This window comes from Balaenoptera borealis (genome assembly GCF_965194805.1).
Source record: "Balaenoptera borealis genome assembly, chromosome: 16".
Taxonomy (NCBI): Eukaryota; Metazoa; Chordata; class Mammalia; order Artiodactyla; family Balaenopteridae; genus Balaenoptera; species Balaenoptera borealis.
In genome coordinates this window covers 5,592,960-5,613,528 of record NC_138872.1, presented here as the reverse complement: position 1 = coordinate 5,613,528, position 20,569 = coordinate 5,592,960, and the positions used below count along the sequence as shown (strand labels likewise).

Below are 20,569 nucleotides of genomic sequence, written 5' to 3'. Positions count from 1 at the left end.
ACCTGGGGGATAACCTACGGGGGAGCAAGTCTCAGCCTCTCCCTCGGGGACACTCCCTCACACAGACCTTCCACCTTGAGCCCTTCCATCCACACACTGCCGCTCACGTGATCTGGTGCCTTGACCCCAGGTTTCTGAAGCTCCCCACACACAGCCTGGAGCCTCCCTTGGCCCCTCGGAGACAAACCTTCTCTGCATAGAATTACCTCTTTGGAGAGCTCATCTTTTTCCTTGTGCGGTTGCCCGCGATATTTACTAGCGTTATGATCTTGGGGATGAGAATTAACCTCGCCGGACCGCAGGTTCCTGTGCAAAATGAGGGCAACGACAGGTTCCCCAGGTGGTGCCTGCACGCAGGTGAACCGAGATTCCCGGACCTCTTACCTCCTCTCTCTCTTTTCTAATGATAACTTCATTCTCAACTGTACCTCGCCCGGCCTCTTGATATTTACCACAAAGTGGTTTTTGAGGACAGAGCTTAACGTGTCAAAGCTTCAGTTTTTTTTTTTTTTCTATTATTCCGGTGCCTGTATTGGTCTGCATTACTATCCAATTTCAAATGTTCCTTACCAGTGGAACTCAGTGGTTTGTAAATCTCTATATCATGGCCAGAACAGTTTGCCCCACTGTAATTTGGACTAATCTCTGAGAAGGCCTGGCTGAATGAGTAAAAGTACAAATAATTTTCCAATTAAAAAAAAAAAAGAGGTACTTTATTACTTTCAAACCAAGCAAGAACTGGGCTAGAAAACTATGACTGAAGAAAATTCTTTAGGGAAATATTAAGTAAACATTAAGAATGACTGGGAACTTCATTTCGTAAGTCTCTATTGCTTATTGGTTTTATGAGCCTATGCAATACCCGCCAGGAGATAAGTGCATATATAATCCCTGCTTTGCTTGATGTGTTGGGTAACAGCTTGAGCTCTTAAGTAGCTTCAGCAGTCACCAGAAGTCCTGTTGGCGCTGTTAATTTGCTTAGCAAAGGCTTTCTTTAAAGATCTTAGAAGGTAAACTTTAACCTGGCCTCTGTCAGGATTACTATTAGACGTACAGAATTGATGAGGTTTACTTAGCTCATTTCCATTTTTGCTGCACTTACCAGGGCAACGGTTCCATATTTCTGAGATACATAATGTTCATGTCATGACACTGTTTTTATAGCTGCTTCACCTAATTTAATTTGGGGCACCCAATTTAATCATGTGTGTCCTGTTTTACCTATTGATTTTTCAAAGGGAAGTAAATAATTTTAAAAGGAAATTTTCATTCCTGTTCACCCACACTAGCTCCCTATCTCTGTCTAAGAAGTTGAATCATTGCCATGAGGTCTCCTGGAAAGCTTGCAGAACTGGACGTCAACAGAACTGGGCCAGATTCGGGTTTTGTCTCTAATGCACTATGCTCATTTCTTCAATATGCAGTGTCAGTATTTTGGAATAATCTTCAATTTTCCTACCTCTCAGCATTGTGAAGATTGAATTTGGGAAAGAAGGAAAGCAGAAAGGTTTCATACAAAAATCTGTCCACAGGGTCTCTCACATCTGCAAAATGAAAATGGATGGGTTGGCATATCAGAATTCTAAAAAGATCTTTAAGGGAGAGTGTGCAGGAAGGGAGCCGTGGAGGAAAGCAGAAATGTCACAAGGGACATTTCACAAAACACATTGTGCTTTAGAGATAAGGTCAAGTTTCAGGCGGGAGAGGCAGTGCCTGCTACGGAGGATGGGGGCGGTCAGCCCAGTGATATTTGGTCTCTAGTTTATGCCATGACTTAGGGCCAGACAGGCAAGATTAGGAGAAAGGTGGGCCATCACAGTTACCAAGGAAGTTTATATAGTATTGATACAAGGGAAAAGAGAACGGCCAGCCACATTATCCATAATAGCCCCTGAATGGAAACAACCCAAATGTCCATCAGCAGAGGTATGGATAAACAAAACGTGGCATAAACACACAATGGAATACTATTCAGCCACGAAAAGGAATGAAGTCCTGATATATGCTTGAAAATATGATGCTAAGTGAAAGAAGCTCCAAAAGGCTACATCTCGTATGATTCCATTTATAGGAAATTTACAGAATAGGCAAATCAGTAGAGATGGAAAGTGGATTGGTGGTTGCCAAGGGGTTAGGAGGTGGGAGTGGGGAGTAGTGAGTGGTTTCTTTTTGGGGTGATGGAATGTTTTAAAAGTGATTGGGGCGATGGTTGCACAATTCTGTGAATATATTAAAAACCACTGAATTGTATACTTTTAAAGAATGAATTATTTTAGGGTGTGTGAATTGTATGTTACAGGGGGAGAGAGAGAGACAGAGAGAGGGAGAGAATTAGGAGGTTATGATCATAAAAACTTGAAGTAGGATTTTTAAAAATCATTATTTCTGTTAATAAAAGTTATGCCTCCAGGTGCTGAGTTGCTGGAAAGAGTTTGGGTTTTTGGAGTTCGGAGACCTGCCTCTAGGCCTCGGGCAAGTCTCTTAAACTTTCAGGGCCTTAATTTCCTTATCTAAGCCTCAGGGAGTTAGATAAAATGATCCACGTGTTCCTTTCCGGCTCTAAATACCCTGTGATTTCCAAGATTCTCTTCCTGTCTTCTTTCTTGCCAAGCATCGCCCCAGAAAATTCGACCCGACATCTTGCCAGCACTGACATGAAGAGAGCTTATGGTGTTAAATAACTTTGGATGTTTTACATATTGGATTTCCTTTGAACGGGGCGTCCTTAAAGCAGAAAGTTCTTAATTCTTCTCAAATCGTCCCATACGATTCTAAAAATACTTAGAAGCGCCATGCATGGATCATGGGAATTGTGACCCTTGACCTACATTTATGTAACCTTCTGGTTTCACAATCAGGCAAGGTGAGGTTAGAAAAAGGAATGTCTTTTGTCTCGAGTCCGATACCTGCCCATGGGACCAACTTATCACCTTATTTTCTTTCTTGATTCCTGTTTATCTCTCCTGACCTTATTCAAAGCGACTTGAAAACATTAAGTACAGCTCTCGATTTGGTTAAACTGATGGCTCTAAGTGAAAAAACAGGACTGTCAACTTGGAGCTGTAGATAAGGCCGTTTTCCGGGGACGTGAGGACACCAGGCTTTACCTGAAACTGACATCTGAAAGTTAAAGGTGGAGGGGGCTGGTGGGGAGGAAGGAAAGAAAGGCAAAGGAGTTATGTTACAGTTGGTAAAGGTTAGAAATGAATCACAAGATCAGGGTAGGAAACCAAGTAATAAAATAAGTGCATAATAGTGGGTTGCCAGGCAGACAGTGGGCTAATACTAAAGTGACAATTGATACAGCTGGGGGGCTCAGCAAGGGAAGAGTGGGCGAGATGGAAAAACAAAGGAAGAAATCATAAAAGCCAACACAGCTGGGAAGAGCAGTCTGTCACTTTGTCTTAGGAGAAATTAAGAAGCCAGACAAATTATAAGTGTACTTTCCCTGGGAAACATGATCAGACAATCTGAGATTGGCACTCCTGGCGGGGTGGTGAGCGGCACGATGGGGTCCTGTGGGTTGACCTCTGTGACTCCGCATGGGGACAGTCGGGACTTGACAAAGTTTGCAGGTGTCAGTGAGGTGCAGGAGTGGCAGCAGGGTGATGTTTGGGGGTTTTGCTGGATCTCCTTGATTCTTCTGTTCAGAAAGAGAATAGCAGACAAAGGTAAAGACATGTAACGTTACTGGGGGCCCGTGTATCCATCTGGGGGCCCGTGTATCCATCCGTGGGCTGCCACGCATTCCGCCCTTTGATTTTCCCCGTGACCCTGTGCAGTTAGAACTATTCTTATCCCACTGTTCCAGACGAGGACACTGGGGCAGCTTGCTCAGTCACACACAGCAAGCACCCTGTGACTCGAACCTCCCTGACGTCTGTGTCCCTCCCCGGGCGTCCTTCTGGAGCCACGGCATAAACGGTTAAACGTACCTCTCCCAGGCAGGGCTGGAAGGAAGGGTTTTCAGGGAACCACCTAGACTTGGATGACATGGATTTCACTTGTCCTGTCACCATAAAGGCAATGGACGGGGCCATTCTGAACATTTGATCTCCTTTGCAGTCGGTTGTCTTTTTCTTCTCTCCATTGGCAATGGCTTCACCAGGCTCTCAGAATAACACCTTGCCAAGAGTGTGCCTCAGTGTGTCTGGGGAACAAGCTGCACAGAAACCCCCTACACTCAGACACCGACCTGCCCAACCAGCCTGTGGAGCTGGCCACGGCCTGCGGTCCAGGCAGGCCTCAGGTGTACGGGGCAGCTCAGCTCAGCGTCCAGACGAGAGTGGGGTCTTGGAAGGATGGGGCTCCTCCCCCATCTCTCTACAGCCCACGCAGAGTCAGGCAACCACTCTCAGCCACAGTGGACCTCTGCAGACTAAGAAGGCATTCAGTCTCGTTCTAGAAGGTTCTCTCCAGTTCTCAAATGTTATGACCAAATGAAGAAAGAAAGGCTGACTCTGAAATCAGAAGGAAGAGCAGGTGCAAAGGCCCTGAGGTAGGAACAAAGGTGGCTCAAGGATGTGACCAAGTTTAACTCACAAAGAGGAAGCTGATTTTGGAGCTCTGAGGAGCTCCTTGTAGCTCCCAAGGGCTGACCACAATCTGATACAGAGGGTTGGGTAAGCAAATGGAACAGGTAACGAAAAACAATGCACTGACATTTTTGGGATTCTTCTGGTTGCTCTGTGGACCGTCCCACACCCATCTCACCCCTCACATCAGTTAGCACAGTGTCTGGCCTCATGAATTGCGCTCCAATATGTGTCAGTAAATGTCCCAGGCACTGCAGAAAGGGAAGGAGCAGCATGGGCCAACCCCAAGCAAATAAATGCCTTTCTGTTAAAACGTGAGTGCCTGCAACCAGAGATAGTAAAGGTCATTTCCCAGAGATGACCTGTTCAGGCCACGATGTACCGTGGAGACTTAGATTTCATCTCTGACTTAGACTTTTTTTTTTTTTAAAGGAACAACATATGTCATATGAAACTTTTTTTTGACATGACAATACCCGGAATAACGAGATACATAAAGAACAATGAAATGGCAAGCGTTTCTAAGTATATTTTGAGCAGTTATTATCCGCCATCAGTGCCTTTCAAATGTCACTTTGTGGAGGGTTCCTCTGTTTGTCGCAAAGCAGGAAACTTTCTCGCTGTTCTTCTTTAAAGTAGTTGAGAGTATTTTAAATCTCTGTGTCGAACTATGCAAGTCGCTCCAAAATCAAAGTGCTCAAAACCTTTATTTTGAAAAGCCCAAATGGTGCCCATCAAATCAGCAAGAACATTCCCTTTTCAGAATTTAGCACGTGCTTCTGGAAATGTCAGATGTGCTCTCATTTAAATAATGTGACATCTCACAAGAAGACATCTGATGAGCATTGCATTCAATTGTTAAAAGTACAACAAAGAAAGTCCAAGAAGATCCCCCCCCCGCCGAAATTTATCATTAATAATTCACATGAGCTACTTTATGTGTGGACGCCTACTGAATGTGATTGAATTTCTCTTTCTCTCTCTGCAAATGGAGGCTGTGAGGACTCATTTTAACTGAAGGGACACCTGACATTTTCACCTGAAAGGAAGAAAGACGAAGCGTTACAGTTACTCAGCTAGGCTTCACGCACTCAAAATGTATGCAAAAATGTCTAAACACAGAAGTGCTTGAGATACGTCTTCAAATACAGATATTTTAAAAACGTGTCGTGACCCCCAACACAGGAGCTTTTCACTTACCACCGTGGGCCAACTCACAGAAAATCCAGGCTTGCTTGTCTGCGACTCATCACATTTTTTACAGGTGTGCGCAGGGTTCAGAATGCTCGTGCATCTCTTGAAACTTTGAACCTGGAAGTTGTAGTTTGCTGAATAGAAGTAAACACGAGCCCCCGAAGGACTGGTCCATGGCTACCGTCTTGTTCCCAAGATGCCACAGGCCCGGGAAGACAAATGTTGGCCTGAATACAGATGGGGTTGGTGTAGCGGGTCAATGGGAAGGGTACCAGGGAGCTGTTTCTGGGCCTGGTATTCACCCTTTTCCTCTTCCTCTTCCTTTGCTCCCCACCCTTGGTCAAAAATATGGAGGCCTGACTTGAATGAATAGCTCAGGGAGCAAAAGGCCGGCCTCGGTGCCAGGTGAAGTTTTGAGACAGGTGGCTCACCCTGGCCCATGGACTAGCCCCTGGCACCCATAGCATCGGGGGCCAACAGCCTTCCCGGTGCTGAATGAGATCGAGGATGGGAAGCAATTAAGAAAACTTTGCTAGCACAGCCCCCTAGCCTAGGAAACGGCTCTCTGAAGGAGAAACGGTCCTCTCTCGGAGAAAGTCGAGGCAAGTCGGCCTGAGTCACCGTGCATCTTTGTGATGCAGCCAGTGGCGCAGGGTCCACTGGGGAAGGGAAGTGTAACGGGCTGCCATGCTTCCTCTCACCAGGCTTAAATTAATTTCTTCATATGTTCTCGTTAGTTAACAACGATTGACAGAGTGAAGATATTATTAATAAAAATTAGGTAACCAGCCTGGGAATGGACTTTTGTTCGTGCCTCAGCACTTAGAAAAGGGCGAGTGTAAAAAGGATATTTTCAGCAGCTTGTGATTGGAATGAGTCGGGCCAGGTGGAAAATGATTCCAGCCATTTATCAAAGCTGTCAAGACGCGTCTCCCACCAGAAGTGTTTACCAATATTCACGACGAGCTCCTGCGTGCTGCTAATAGGAGCCCGGTCGGCCGTAACTCAGGACTTTGAGAACGACTCGGGTTATTTAGTGCACCCATTTGATTGAATGTGTGTACGTCCTGGGGTTTCTGATGCTTCTAATTATGAGAAAGTACTGTGGAACTTCTGGAAAGGTGAACAACTGCCCAGAGAGGCTGCTCAGAAAAACGCCTGCCTGCGTAGCTTCGAATGAGCCCGGGCAGAACGTGCTCCGGGGAGCGGATGATGCTACGGGAATGGCGGCATCACGAGTGAAAAATGAGCTGGTTGTTCCACACACGTGATAACATAAATCTGGTTCAAGGAACTGAGAGAGAAGAGTAGACAGGAAAGCATACGGAAGAAGGTAAATAAAAACCCGAGGTGATACTGCCGTTACTCCATTAGGGGGTGGATGCATCGATTGGGTGTATTTATTGCCTGCACCCTGTACTTGGTGCTTAGTCACTGTCGCCGAGGGGGGTTCTGCTCCTCTGTGTGTAGAACTTGTCTTCCAGCTGTGTTTGTTTAGCGGCCGTTTGCTGTGCGCCTACTATGTGCCAGGCATGGTTTAAGGTGCAGAGTTTGCTGAAAGGAGTGAGGACACAGACTCCTAGAACTCAGGAATTTTGCCTTTGCTTTTTTGTCCCTTCAAAAACCCACAAGGGGGCTTCCCTGGTGGCGCAGTGGTTGAGAATCTGCCTGCCAATGCAGGGGACACGGGTTCGAGCCCTGGTCTGGGAAGATCCCACATGCTGCGGAGCAGCTAGGCCCGTGAGCCACAATTACTGAGCCTGCGCGTCTGGAGCCTGTGCTCTGCAACAAGAGAGGCCGCGATAGTGAGAGGCCCGCGCACCGTGATGAAGAGTGGCCCCCACTTGCCGCAACTAGAGAAAGCCCTCGCATAGAAACGAGGACCCAACACAGCCATAAATGAATAAATAAATAAATAAATAAATTTAAAAAAAAAAAAAAAAAAAAAAAAAAAAAAAAAAACCCACAAGGATGTTTATTTGGGTCACCAAGTATGATCTGGGCTACCCTCTGATGTAAGTTCTGTAAGTATCCTCACTTGACCGATGAGGGAACTGAGGAAGCATAGAAAGGGTATGACTTGATGAGGGCCACATGGTCCAGATACGAATGGGAGCCTCGGCCTCTGGCGTCCACGCTGTCGGCTACTACACTACTCTGCCCCCAAAAGGGCACCTTAGGCCCCGCCTGCAGATTGAAATACTGAACCAATCCCTGTTTCTGATTACCCGAATGGTCAAAGAGGGTCCACTGGTCAGTGAGGTTGACCCACATCTGTACATATAGAAGCTGGTGTCTGAAAGCCCGGACTTCCCATTGCCTTCCAATCCTGGCGCAGTGGACCCTGCCACTTGGAGAGAGAGCCCACAGGGGCTTGTGCGCTGAGGCCAGCCCCTGAGACAGACGTCCATGCCCTAGACCCTGCTGGTCCTGGCCAGGTCAGCCCCCAACAAGGCAGAGAAGGATTGAGAAAGAGGCCTCTTGCATCACAGCATCCTTGCACCAAGCCAGGGAAAGAAAACTTGCCTAACCTCGGCTTTCGGCAGAGCTGCAGGATGGAATTCTGCCTGATTGAAAATTAAAGAATGGCAGAGACATAAGCAGGGCAGAGGTCTCCCCAGCCCCTGCTTCCCATTTTCCTGGCTGAAACACCAACCTACTGACGAGACAAATCTTCCCCATCTGTGTTGGTCTGTGATTCTAGGTACCCACAACAGATTTCTCACCCCCTTTTACTTTTTCTTGAAATATCCAAAACACCAGAATGAAAGTTTCTTTCCACCTTTACCATTTATTTTACTTGGTTGCCTCTTCCAAGCAACACAGACTAGTTTAGGCAAAGGGGCTCATGGGCTGGCACATCTTTTTCCATCAGACTCTGTGGTCATTGTTCAAACAGGGTTTTCTGCATGTGGGTAGAAGGGCTCTGATTTGGTACTAGGATATGAGAGCAGCATCCTGAGGGGCCGCCCTTTCCTCTGTATTTCAATTTGGAAATATTTTAGGGTTTTACGGCTAAGTTAGATGCCCCAGTCCCTGATGAGACATGCTGGCTGGACCCCGATCCTGGGGGATGTGTCCTGAGTACCAATGCTGTGAATCCCACCTCCCACCCTTGGGAGAGGAGTTGAGATTTACTGAGTTTTAGGAATTATCCCCAGCACGGATCAGAAAAGACGTTTTTGTTCTGAGCCGCAACACGGCAGGCATGTGGAAGAATTTGCATAGTTACCAGGGAGCGCTAGGGAAGAGGAGCGTTCAGTTCCCGAGCGATTATCATTCTTTCCGATAGAGTTAACTGCGCTGCAAAGTGGATCCATTTTCTCGCTGCAAAATAAGTGCGTTGGATTGTTTTTTTTCAGTAACTATGCAATTAGTTCTTTTTGCCCCGTGCGTTGCCTGGTGGTGCTGTCTTTTCTCTGTGAGTGTGCTTGGAACGGTGTTTGGCGGTGAATCTGTCCTCACTGCTGCACACGCTCTGGGAAAATGGACTTGCTTACTCTGTAGCACCTGAAATCGAGGGCACTGTGAGTCGGAAGGGCCGGCTCAGTTTAGGGATAAGGAAACTGAGACTGTAGAGGGTAAGTGGCCGATCCAGGGACACTCAGTAACGATGGCACAAGCGTTTTCAAAGACCACCTGGAGCCGTACCACCCAGCTAGCGCCCTCCACACTAAAAGTCATATGCAAACACATAGGAAGAGTAGAAAACTGGGGATTGGGGCCAACATCTGGGTATGCTCTGTTTACAGCATGAAACTGATGAAGAGAACAAGGCAGGGTTGTAAAAAATTAGGGCAAACCTGAATGCTAAATTTTCTTTTGTCATATCTTAGTTTGCTGCTCCTTTCCACCCAGTGTAGTTGTGTATCTAAATTAGCTGGCATGTGACTCTGACTTCCCATTTCAATATGCACAAACAGCATGGATACAAAGTCCTTCCCAGCGTCCAACAAGAAGGGAGGCTTAGCAAACACAGTGTCACCGGTCTTCCAAAGTAGGGGAGAGGGAAATAAGACAAAAACCAAAGCCACCGTGGACCTCAGAATCCATGGCAGTGAATACATGCAGTGACGAATCGACGGGACTTTAGGGATAGAAGCAGTCCTGGACTGTGTCTCATCCACCTCCGCGCTGTACAGGTGAAGAAAGTGAGGCGTGGATGCTGGTCTCACTGGCTTCTGGGGAAGCTGGAACCAGAATTGCCCCAGGTCTCCTGAGTCGGGGTTCTCTATAGGTTGGGATCCTGTCTCAGTTAGGAAGCTTTTGGCTGCAAACCACAGGCCGCGTAACTCAAACAGCCACTCCACAAGGGGAGTTAGGCTCTCACATGGTACAGAGAAGCGCGATGCTAGGCACAGCCTATGAGCAGTCCTGGAATCTGCGGTCCTGACTTTGAGGGCGACTCTCCTGTCACTGCCTGGGGCCTTAGCCTCCATAGAAGCTCACCGTCAGCATCCCACGGAGGTGACCCTGCGCCCTGAAGTCGTTCAGGGGATGGATGTGGCGTGGAATGTTGAATTCCAACATGTGCATCACTTCTGCACACCCAGAGCTCCTTTACGCCTCTCCAGAAACCCGATGGAGAACTCTCCAAAGAAAATAAACAAGACTGGGGACTTCCCTGGTGGCGCAGTGGTTAAGAATCTACCTGCCAATGCAGGGGACACGGGTTCGATCCGGGAAGATCCCACAAGCTGCGGAGCAACTAAGTCTGTGTGCCACAACTACTGAGCCCGCATGCCACAACTACTGAAGCTCGTGCTCCTAGAGCCCGTGCTCCGCAATAAGAGAAACCACCGCAATGAGAAGCCTGTGCACTGCAACGAAGAGTAGCCCCCGCTCGCCACAGCTAGAGAAAGCCCGCGCACAACAACGAAGACCCAACGCAGCCAAAAATAATTAATTAATTAATTAATTAATTTAAAAATGAAAATAAACAAGATTGTATGGATTTGCTATTTCCGTGGGTCACTAATGATTGCAAGGGAAGATAACGAGCCCTCTAGAAAGGTTCTAACACTTCGTTATCAGCATTCATTTAACATATCTTATGTGCAAAAGTTATGCTTTATTAACACAAACAGGCAAAATGGGTTCCCTCTAGGTCCATTTTTATTTCTTCATTGTGGAAAGAATATGCACACAGACAAAATCTTCTCCTGGGAGAAGATTCCCAAATGACACAAATTGTCTTCTCTGCTGGGTGAGTGTACATTCAGCCCAAGACTATGGTCTTAAGACATTACAAGGCTGTGGAGAGACGTGGAAAGGATTAGGTGGAGGGGTGGGGGGCAGGTGGGTGGGTGTGTTGGAGACCTGCCCGCCTCCTAGAGTGACCTTCAGACGAGCGCCCCTCCCCTACATGCAATATACCCGCTCCCCACATTGGGCCATTGTCCCACATCTTGCACATAAAAGACGGGACTACGTAATCTTTTTTGTTTTTTAATTGAGGTGAAATTCATAACATAAAATCAACCATTTTGGAATGGAATCTAAAAAAAAAAAAAAAAGGTTCTGAAGAACCTAGGGGCAGGACAGGAATAAAGACGCAGACATGGAGAATGGACTTGAGGACATGGGGAGGGGGAAGGGTAAGCTAGGACGAAGTGAGAGAGTGGCATGGACATATATACACTACCAAATGTAAAATAGATAGCTAGTGGGAAGCAGCAGCATAGCACAGAGAGATCAGCTCGGTGCTTTGTGACCACCTAGAGGGGTGGGATAGGGAGGGTGGGAGGAAGACGCAAGAGGGAGGGGATATGGGGGTATATGTATACGTATAACTGATTCACTTTGTTATAAAGCAGAAACTAACACACCATTGTAAAGCAATTACACTCCAATAAAGATGTTAAAAACAACAACCAACCATTTTAAAGTGTAAAATTCAGTGGCATTTCTTACATTCACAATGTGATGCAACCACCACCTCTATCTGGTTCCAAAACTTTCATCACCCCTGAGGGAGAACCCCAACCCATTAAGCTGGATTAACATCATCTTTTAAGGACCCTTCCAATTATATGATTCTATGGCTTTAAAATAGGAACTAAACTCATTCAACTCTGTAGAAAACAAACAAACAAACAAAAAACAAAAACCAAAACCCTCCATGCTTCAGAGACTGTTAAGATTTCCCCATAAAAGTAGAACATCTAAATATTTGTCCCTAACAAACACAGCCGGGTGGATGCTTGGGATTGCCAGGGGCAGATGATGCCGTACAGATCATCACATGACTGGACAGTGTTTTCTTGCTGTTGGAAACTTCCACGCCCGGGCCAGTTGGTGCCCACGGAATAGCATCCCTGGCAATGGACACCCAGAGTTGATTTGCGCACAGACTTTCGGCTCCAGGACAAGATATGGGATTTACATGGTTACTTTTCTTATCACCTTCTGGAAAACTGCTGTCCCTTTGATCTTTACCAGGAAAGGGGCATGCTGACCTACGAATTCAGATTCCTGAACTGAGGGGAAGTTTTGTGGTCATTCCCTGGGTGTAATGAGCCTCTCCGTCACCCCCATCGGTGGTGGGGTGGAGGGGGGAGGTCTCGGGCTTGCAGTGGAGAGCCCTTGCTTGGGAAAATGGCTTATTTGCCCTCTCTGGGTCTCAGCGGTTCCACCCCTCCAATGAAAGAATTGGTTGTGAGTGGTGAATTTCTAATGTTTTCTGAAACTCCTTGTTCAAACAGAGATCCAATATGGCAGTCTAATATAATACTCACCACGGGTGAAGTCAAAGATGCTGCAGGTGAGGAAGGCTCTGAGCACATCTCACCTGGCCATTCCCCCTTCCTCCCCCGGGAGGCTCAGAGGGCTGCCCCCAAATCCCTCAGAGCACGGGATGGAAACCACAGATCCTGGCTGTACAGGAACTCCAAGCACTGGTGTTGATGGTCTTTGGAATTTCTGTTTTCATTTTATTGGCCTCAAGGTAACCATTGACCAATGGATATCAATCAAACTGTCCTCAGAATCCTCTGGGAGACGCCACCCAAGTACATGGCTTTGTTCTTCTTTGCTTACCTGGAACGGAGCCATTCTGCACCCCTCGCCTCCACTGCTCATTCGTCCTGGCCCTGCCCTGGTTTCCATGTTGCCCTCCTGACGGCTCCATCCACGCAGGCATCCCGTAGGCTTTTCAAAGTCTTGCTCCCTCACTCCTCAGGACCCTGGGGACAGCTAGCTGCAGCTTAGGACAACAAAAAATGTGTATGTGACCTAAGGAAGGCATAGGGAAGATGATACCTTTAGGTTTGAAACTATTGTTTTTTAGTGTCTGGTCTTTCTCCTTTCAACAAAGAGGTTTTGTATGTGGACTCAACTTTTTAGATGTTTCTTCAAAAGAAGAGCAACTTTGTACATTAGGACATATGTGGCCCTGGGAAAGCTGGGGCTGGGGGTCCCTGCGGTGTTTGCAAATGCAAAAATGACAAATGCAACTCACAGGGTGGGCCGGCCAGAGGTGGCCACCCACCCTCCCCAGCCACCTTGGAGTGTGTTGAAAAATCCATGAGGGGGTTTGACTGAAGGTCCTTAGGGATTCCAGCAGCAAGGTGACAGTAGAGCTGCCCTTGCAGGTCCCCGTGGAAACCAATGGCCGGTACTCAGTTCTGAGACTTACTTACAACTAAGCCCGTGGGTAAATGGGGAAGACGCAGGGTCACTGGTCAGCCCTTTGAAGACATTGCTCAGTGAGTCCCCTTTGGAGCAGGGAGTCTCCAAGGACAGGGGCAGACTGGAGCCCTAAGACATCATCAACAGAGGGATTAGGGAACTTTGCCTGTTGAGTCCTCAAAACCCTAGCTTCTCTCTGTATCACTCTTTTCTTCTAGAGAACTCAGTACTTTTAGGTAAATCTGGCTCCAATGTTTACTTTTAACATTTTGACAAGGGACACTTGCAAAGGAATAATACCGTCCTTCCATCATGTACATGTGCGTAAGGGGACAGTCGGATGACTCACGGCTCCTACATTCTAACTGAACCAACTTGTTCTCTCCAGGAGACTCAGAATGTAAAAACCTTGTAAGTGTTGGTAGCATGTAGAACTGCGCATAAATTCTAGTTTCTCCTTTTTGTTTTTTTAATGTCTCTTTTATATCTCTTGCCCATTTTCTAATTGGATTTTTTTTAAATTAATTAATTAATTTTATTTATTTTTGGCTGTGTTGTGTCTTCGTTTCTGTGCGAGGGCTTTCTCTAGTTGCGGCAAGCGGGGGCCACTCTTCATCACAGTGTACGGGCCTCTCACTATCGCAGCCTCACTTGTTGCGGAGCACAAGCTCCAGATGCGCAGGCTCAGTAGTTGTGGCTCATGGGCCCACTTGCTCCGCGGCATGTGGGATCTTCCCAGACCAGGGCTCGAACCCTTGTCCCCTGCATTGGCAGGCAGACTCTCAACCACTGTGCCACCAGGGAAGCCCCTTTTTGTTTTTAATCTAGGTACTCTTCAAGGGAATCTAACCTTTTGTTATGGAGCAAGGGCTCCTGTGCCCATGGTATAGAAAGCCAAACTCTGACGGCTGGTGTTTGCAGCACAGTAAGGGTATTTTTTTGCAGGGCACCAAGCAAGGGAGTGGGAGACAAGCCTCAGACCTACTCCCTCTTGGTCTTTGAGTTGGGGGTGTTTTTAAAGGGGAAGAGCAAAGAAACAGGGATTAACCATCGTTTTGTGACATTTCCTACTCATAGTTTCAGGGGTCAGGATTCTCTGGCTTACGACTCTCTGGCCAGGTGGTCCACGGCTCAGGGTCTGTGAGCTCACCTTGCCCTGGAGAAACAACCTGAGTTTGTATGTTAGTGATGAGACCTACGGCAGCAACTTCAGTGCGTTAATGATGCTACCGATGATGACAGCAGTCTTAGTCATCTGATTCTGGTTGATTAGTGTTCAGTTAGCATAGGATTGTGGTCAGAGGAGACAAGAAAGGGAATAAAGTTTTGGATAGAGAGATTAGCCCTAAAGTCGGTAAGGGAACTCAGTTTTAGGGGGGGCTCAGTTTCAATCCCCACTCTTGTTTTAACTTTTCCCAAATCTTTGAGGGAACAGGGTGATGACCACTCTGGCCTACTTCCTGCTGAAATGAGGCATAGTCCTACCTTAATTGGAGGAATGGAAATGTTTTATACCAAGTTGGAAATATTCCCGAGTTCCAGGTCTTGAGTCTGAGTCTCCCATGATGGGTCCACTGTTTTGGTGCAGCAGACCCAATTAGAAGTAGGAGGGGGAGTGACAACCTGAACTTTAATAAACCTTGGAAAAGAGATCTCATTCCCTGAGAAATTCAGGAGAATAAGCCTGAAAACCAGTCTGGACCTGGCACTTCTGGGGAGACCTGTAGTCAGGTGGTCAGTTACCTAATTTTATCTCAGTAGGTTTTAACTTCTGATATGGTGTTAACATATACATGAAGGAGCTATTGGTCACTACACGTCTCCTTTTTCTGCTAAACTTTATTAATTTAGTTTTTTGGCTGTGTCGGGTCTTAGTTGCAGCACACGGGATCTTCATTGAGGCACGCGGGATCTTTCATTGCAGCGCACGGGCTCTTCATTGTGGTGTGCGGGCTTCTCTCTAGTTGTGGTGTGTGGGTTTTCTCTTCCATAGCTGTGGCACTGCAGGCTCCAGAGCGTGTGGGCTCTGTAGTTTGCGGCACGCAGGCTCTCTAGTTGAAGTGCGTGAGCTCAGTAGTTGTGGCTTGTGGGCTTAGTTGCCTCGAGACATGTGGGATCTTAGTTCCCTGACCAGGGATTGAACCCACATCCCCTGCATTGTAAGGCAGATTCTTTACCACTGGACCACCAGGGAAGTCCCTAAACTTTAATCTAAAACAATTTTATTGTCTAGTACTCTTCTGGCTAAAGAATCTAGAACCTTCTGCTGGGAAGCTATGGCTTGAGCTGTCTCATTTGCCACTGCTATTCCTAAAGTAAGAGAAGCGTTTCCTAGCTACAAGAGGAGAACCTGAGGTCATAGGTTGTGTTTGGCAGCTGCTGGCAGATACTGTTTTGAGAACGGCTGCTGGTATTCTGGAGTCTAATACAGTTCAGAAAATTCAAGTTCTCAGTAATCCAGGAACATGTCTGAAACCACATCCGCAATGACCACCCAGCTCTGTTTTGGATGCCTGACCCACAGTTACTCTATTTTGATTTCTAAATGCATTTTTTTTCCATAATAGTTAAAGCAGATGTACATGTCCAAATAGGCTGTTCTAGTTTAAACCATCTATAAGCCAGGTATGAGCCCCATACCTCAATATATGAAAATTTCTTCTATCATTTCCCCTTTTTGTTTGCAGATTTTCCAGTAGATTGAGATGTTTGTCCCTTGATGCCTGTCTTGGCTCCTTTATTATCCCTTGGTGCTGTGCCTCCTTTCTGTTTATAAATAAATAAATAAATAAATAAATATATTTGCCTAGCTATCCACATTGGGGTAAAACTAATCAGATGTAGTGAACAAACTCAGAGGTATGCTAATAGGGAAATATTTTATAGGCTGTATATTTTATCAGTTATACTGAATTGTCACACAAACATTGTACATAGCAATAGACTTAAAGCAAGCAGTGATACATGTCATGAGTAATTATACTGTGACAACTTCACTAGAGAATTTTCTTTTTATCCTGAACATTGGGGCAAGAGTACGGTTAAAAGTAAAATGATAACTTTCAATTTTGAAAGGGAGACAAACATTTGGAATGACCTAGATATTCAATAAATTTCCATCATTTAACTTAATTAGAAAAACTCTAAAATTTCAAGTTACCAAAATCTGGAGAGACTATTTTTAAGTAGATATTCCTAAAACATAAAAAGTTCCTAAAAATTTCCCTTAAAAAACCTCTGTTTACATTTGATTTACTTAAAGACTTCATCATATCAAGTTATGTTTCTTGCTGACGAATTTTGTAACAGAAATAATATGAACTTACTTGACTTTCAGTAAACCTAGGTACAATTAAAGTATTATACTTAACGTTGATGACTCTGAAGACATGTCTATATTAATTAAACCAACAAACTTAAACTAACCTTAATACCAAATTTTAATTTAATATTGAATACTTTCCAGATCACGTGAACCTATAATTCATTTGGGTTAGTTTATTTTATATTTCTGAGAATTATATAAGTGCTTAATTTCCTTTAAGCCAATTAACTAGAGCTCATTTACAAATGAATTGTGGTAAGACCATCCAAAGATAAAGACATATTCGTAATCCACACGTAGACATCCATCCATCCAGACAGAGATCTCATAGCTTCATTTTAAAACTTAGTCATGAATCAGGTATTACAATATAAAATTTGCTGGTTTATAAATGAGTAAGTTAAATTTAAATTAAATTCTTTCCACCTTTTTTTCCCCCCTCAGTTCTCAGGAATTGGAATGATCTACTGTAGATAAGGTACAAGTTCCTGAGAGCCCTGGGAGAACATTTACATCTCAAGGCATAGGGAGCGAAAAGCAAGTTCCCCTAGAAGGACTTGTTCTTTAGGGTCAAAATTCTGAAAAGATGTTTTATCAAGCCAGCAAAACCAGTTTTGGATTGTCCAGTGAGCCTCATCTTGGGAATTTTTCTCCAGAGTCTAAAGAATATTATGGCCATTACGAAAAAAAAAAAAAAAAAAATATATATATATATATATATGTATATATATTGGCTTTAGTCATGAAACCAGAACTAAAGGTGGTCCAATTTTGTAGGATGAATCCTAAATGGCTATTTTTAGGAACTGAATTTCTGTTTCCCATGTCTGCCAATTAAAATAGTGCACTTTCTTTAACACAAATATACACTCACACACACACGCACATACACACACGACAAAAACCAAACCAATTCCAAAAGCAATCTTAGGCTCTTACTTTTATCAAACCCAATCCCTCCCCCAATACCTGGCAATGGGCCCAGGAAGTCACCAATATACAAAGATAAAAGTTTTCAGGGCTTCCCTGGTAGTGCAGTGGTTAAGAATCCGCCTGCCAATGCAGGGCACACGGGTTCGAGCCCTGGTCCGGGAAGATCCCACATGCCGCGGAGCAACTAAGTCCGTGCGCCATAACTACTGAGCCTGCGCTTTAGAGCTGGTGAGCCACAACTACTGAGCCCACGTGCCACAACTACTGAAGCCCACGCACCTAGAGCCCGTGCTCCACAACAAGAGAAGCCACCACAACGAGAAGCCTGCGCACCTCAACCAAGAGTAGCCCCCGCTCTCCGCAACTAGGGAAAGCCCGTGCACAGCAACGAAGACCCAACAGAGCCAAAATAAATTAAAAAAATAAAATAAATAATTTTTTTAAAGAATGTAAAGAATCATTAAAAAAAAATAGTCTAAGAAAAAAATGGAAAATTAAAAAAAAAGTTTTTGGCCCGCACCCTTGTGCCGGTTGCTTACCCGTAGATGTCTTCCAATCCCCAAACCATTCCTTTACAGCAAGCCTAAAATATTGCCCAGGGGTGCTGATGCTTGTTCCAGAAGGGAATTCTCCAGCCAGATCCCCAGGCCAAAGGGACTTGGGCTGCTGCTGGATCTGCAAAGGAGAAGCCGCACACCAGCAGAGGGTCCGCAGCCCATCGGCACTGACTGTTATCAAGGGAGGTGCAGAAAGCCAAACTCTGACAGCGGGTGTTTGCAGCAAAGGAGATGGGAGACAAGCCTCAGATCCGCTCCATCTTGGTCTTTGAGTCGGGGGTGTTTTATTAAAGGGGAGGAACAAAGAAACGGGGATTAATCATTGTCTTGTGACATTTCTGTGACATTTCTTAATCGTAGTTGCAGGGGTCAGGAGCCTCTGATTTATGACTCTCTGGCCAGGTGGTCCATGGCTCGGGGGTCTGTGAGCTCACACTGCCCTGGAGAAACAACCTGCGTTCGTAAGTTAGTGATGAAATCTAGAGCAGCAACTTCAGTGCGTTAGTGATGTTATGACATCAATGTTCTGAGTCATCTAATGCTGGTGGATTAGTGTTCAGTTAGCATAGCATGGAGTTCAGAGGTGACGAGAAAGGGATTGAGGTCAGAGAGCAAGGGAACAGTTTTGGATAGTGATTAACCATAAACTCAGTAAGGGGACTCGATTCTGGGGGGACCTGGTTTAACTATTACAGTTTTTACTGGCAAAATGGGAATCTCTACCCACTCGGAGAGATCAGCCACACTGGTGTAAACGTGTGTTCTGTGTATGTACGGTTGTGCCTTTGAATGGCTAATTTCACTGATGTCAGATGCTAAGGAAGTGTGCCCAGCGATGGAGCATTACATTGTGGTTGAAATTAGACAGGACACTCACTTCTGTGTGGCTGATGGCATCATTAAGAATGAATTCCAGTGACCGTCTAGGCAAATGACTTTAAACAGACACTTCTCCTGTTGTACTTATACTGAAAGATTCAGCTGGCTGAATTAAAAAGCTAAATAAATGAAACCTAGCGATGGGCTGATAGTTTCGGTGGAAGTTGGTGACACGTGCACACCCAACGTGGCAGTGGAAGCAAAGCCCCGTAGGATGGTCCTCCAAGTACTCCTGGTCTGAGATTGTCGTTCCCGATGCCTTGTGATTGTCACAGCGCCTTGCAGACACAGTCACAGAGCCGTCTCAGTTCACACTCCACGGGGGAGGCGGGCAACTCCCCACCGCCCTCCTCCGCCGGGGAGGGGGCGCCCACTGAGCTGTGGCTGCGGGGACTCGGGCCTTGGCCCCGTTCTCCCGACTTCTCACCTAGTGTTCTCGACACGCCGGCCAGCAGCTCCATAGCTCATTAAATTCGACTGACGTTCTGATGGCTTGCAAAGCAAATTCTTTGCAGCTGTTATAAAGGTCTCATTGCTCAAGTGTAATCTAGCAAAACCAGCCCCCTCCCCTCCCCGGACGCTAAGATTTGCAAGGGCAACAAAAAGTGTATAGTCGACTCCAGAAATAACTGCATCCAGCCTGGAACTTCTTGGACAATACATGGAAGGTTCCAGAAAGGGCAAAGGTTCCTCCCAAGGGGCAGTCCGGTGTGCCGCTCCAGAGCCCAGTGGCTCCTGTTCCAACCCTCCCTCTGCCACCCACCAGCCCCGGATTGGGGAGTAGCCGCTGGGCCCCCTATGCCTCAGTGTCCTTGTCTGTACACAGACTGTTCGTGGGCTCCACCTCAGATGGTGGCAAGGAGTTAAGTCGATACAAAGCACTTACACCAACGCTCTGCATTTATTCATTCAGCGCCTACCGTGTGCCAGGAACTGTGCATACAAAAAGGGAACAAAATAGGCAGAAATCCCTGCCCTCATGGAGTTTCTTTCTATTTGGAGTGAGGGCAGGGGGCACACCATGGACACTCTATAAGGTTAATCGCCCCTAATTAGGTGAGACAATTGCCAATAGCCGCGCACCGTCCCGTTGCATTTGGGGGTGTTCTTCCCGTTGGCCTTTGACTGTGGGGTGATACCTCACCACTGTCTCGTTCTACCAACTAGCAGCGGTCCGTACACAAGACGTACTGCCAAAACCCCCGAGGTCCCCCCGAGCCCGTGCTCTGTCCCACCTGCCTGTCAGTGGGAGGGCCTGTGTTTTGCATCAGCAGGGGACTGGGTCAGAGTTTCGTCAATCAGAAGTTGTGTAAGGGTTTGCTATGGCTGGGCCAGGGGCTGGAGGCCTCCAGCACTCATTAACGACTATCTGTTCAATGATTATCTCCCTGGGGTTTATTGTGGTAAGCCGGTCCAAAGCATAACTGACCGTGGCCGTGGCCGTGATCCAAAGACCAGCCCCTGACGTCAGAGGTGAGCCTCCCTGGGTGTGGCCGAGGGGCTGGACCTCTGTCCTT

The 20,569-nt window shown here is 46.3% G+C and overlaps 1 long non-coding RNA gene across 3 annotated transcripts; it reads right to left on the bottom strand.

The window, feature by feature from the left end:
• Nucleotides 1-1,155: 1,155 nt before the first annotated feature.
• Nucleotides 1,156-20,489, bottom strand: LOC309612975. Of its 3 annotated transcripts, none has more exons than XR_014235436.1 (4): nt 18,156-20,489; nt 15,999-16,124; nt 12,768-12,933; nt 1,156-5,956 (listed from the first exon to the last, which is right to left on the bottom strand). It is a non-coding gene; the product is annotated as an uncharacterized lncRNA (long non-coding RNA). The 3 variants fall into 3 exon arrangements; XR_014235438.1 differs by lacking the exon at nt 1,156-5,956 and adding an exon at nt 9,078-12,046; XR_014235437.1 differs by lacking the exon at nt 1,156-5,956 and having other exon boundaries at nt 9,078-12,933.
• Nucleotides 20,490-20,569: the final 80 nt, after the last annotated feature.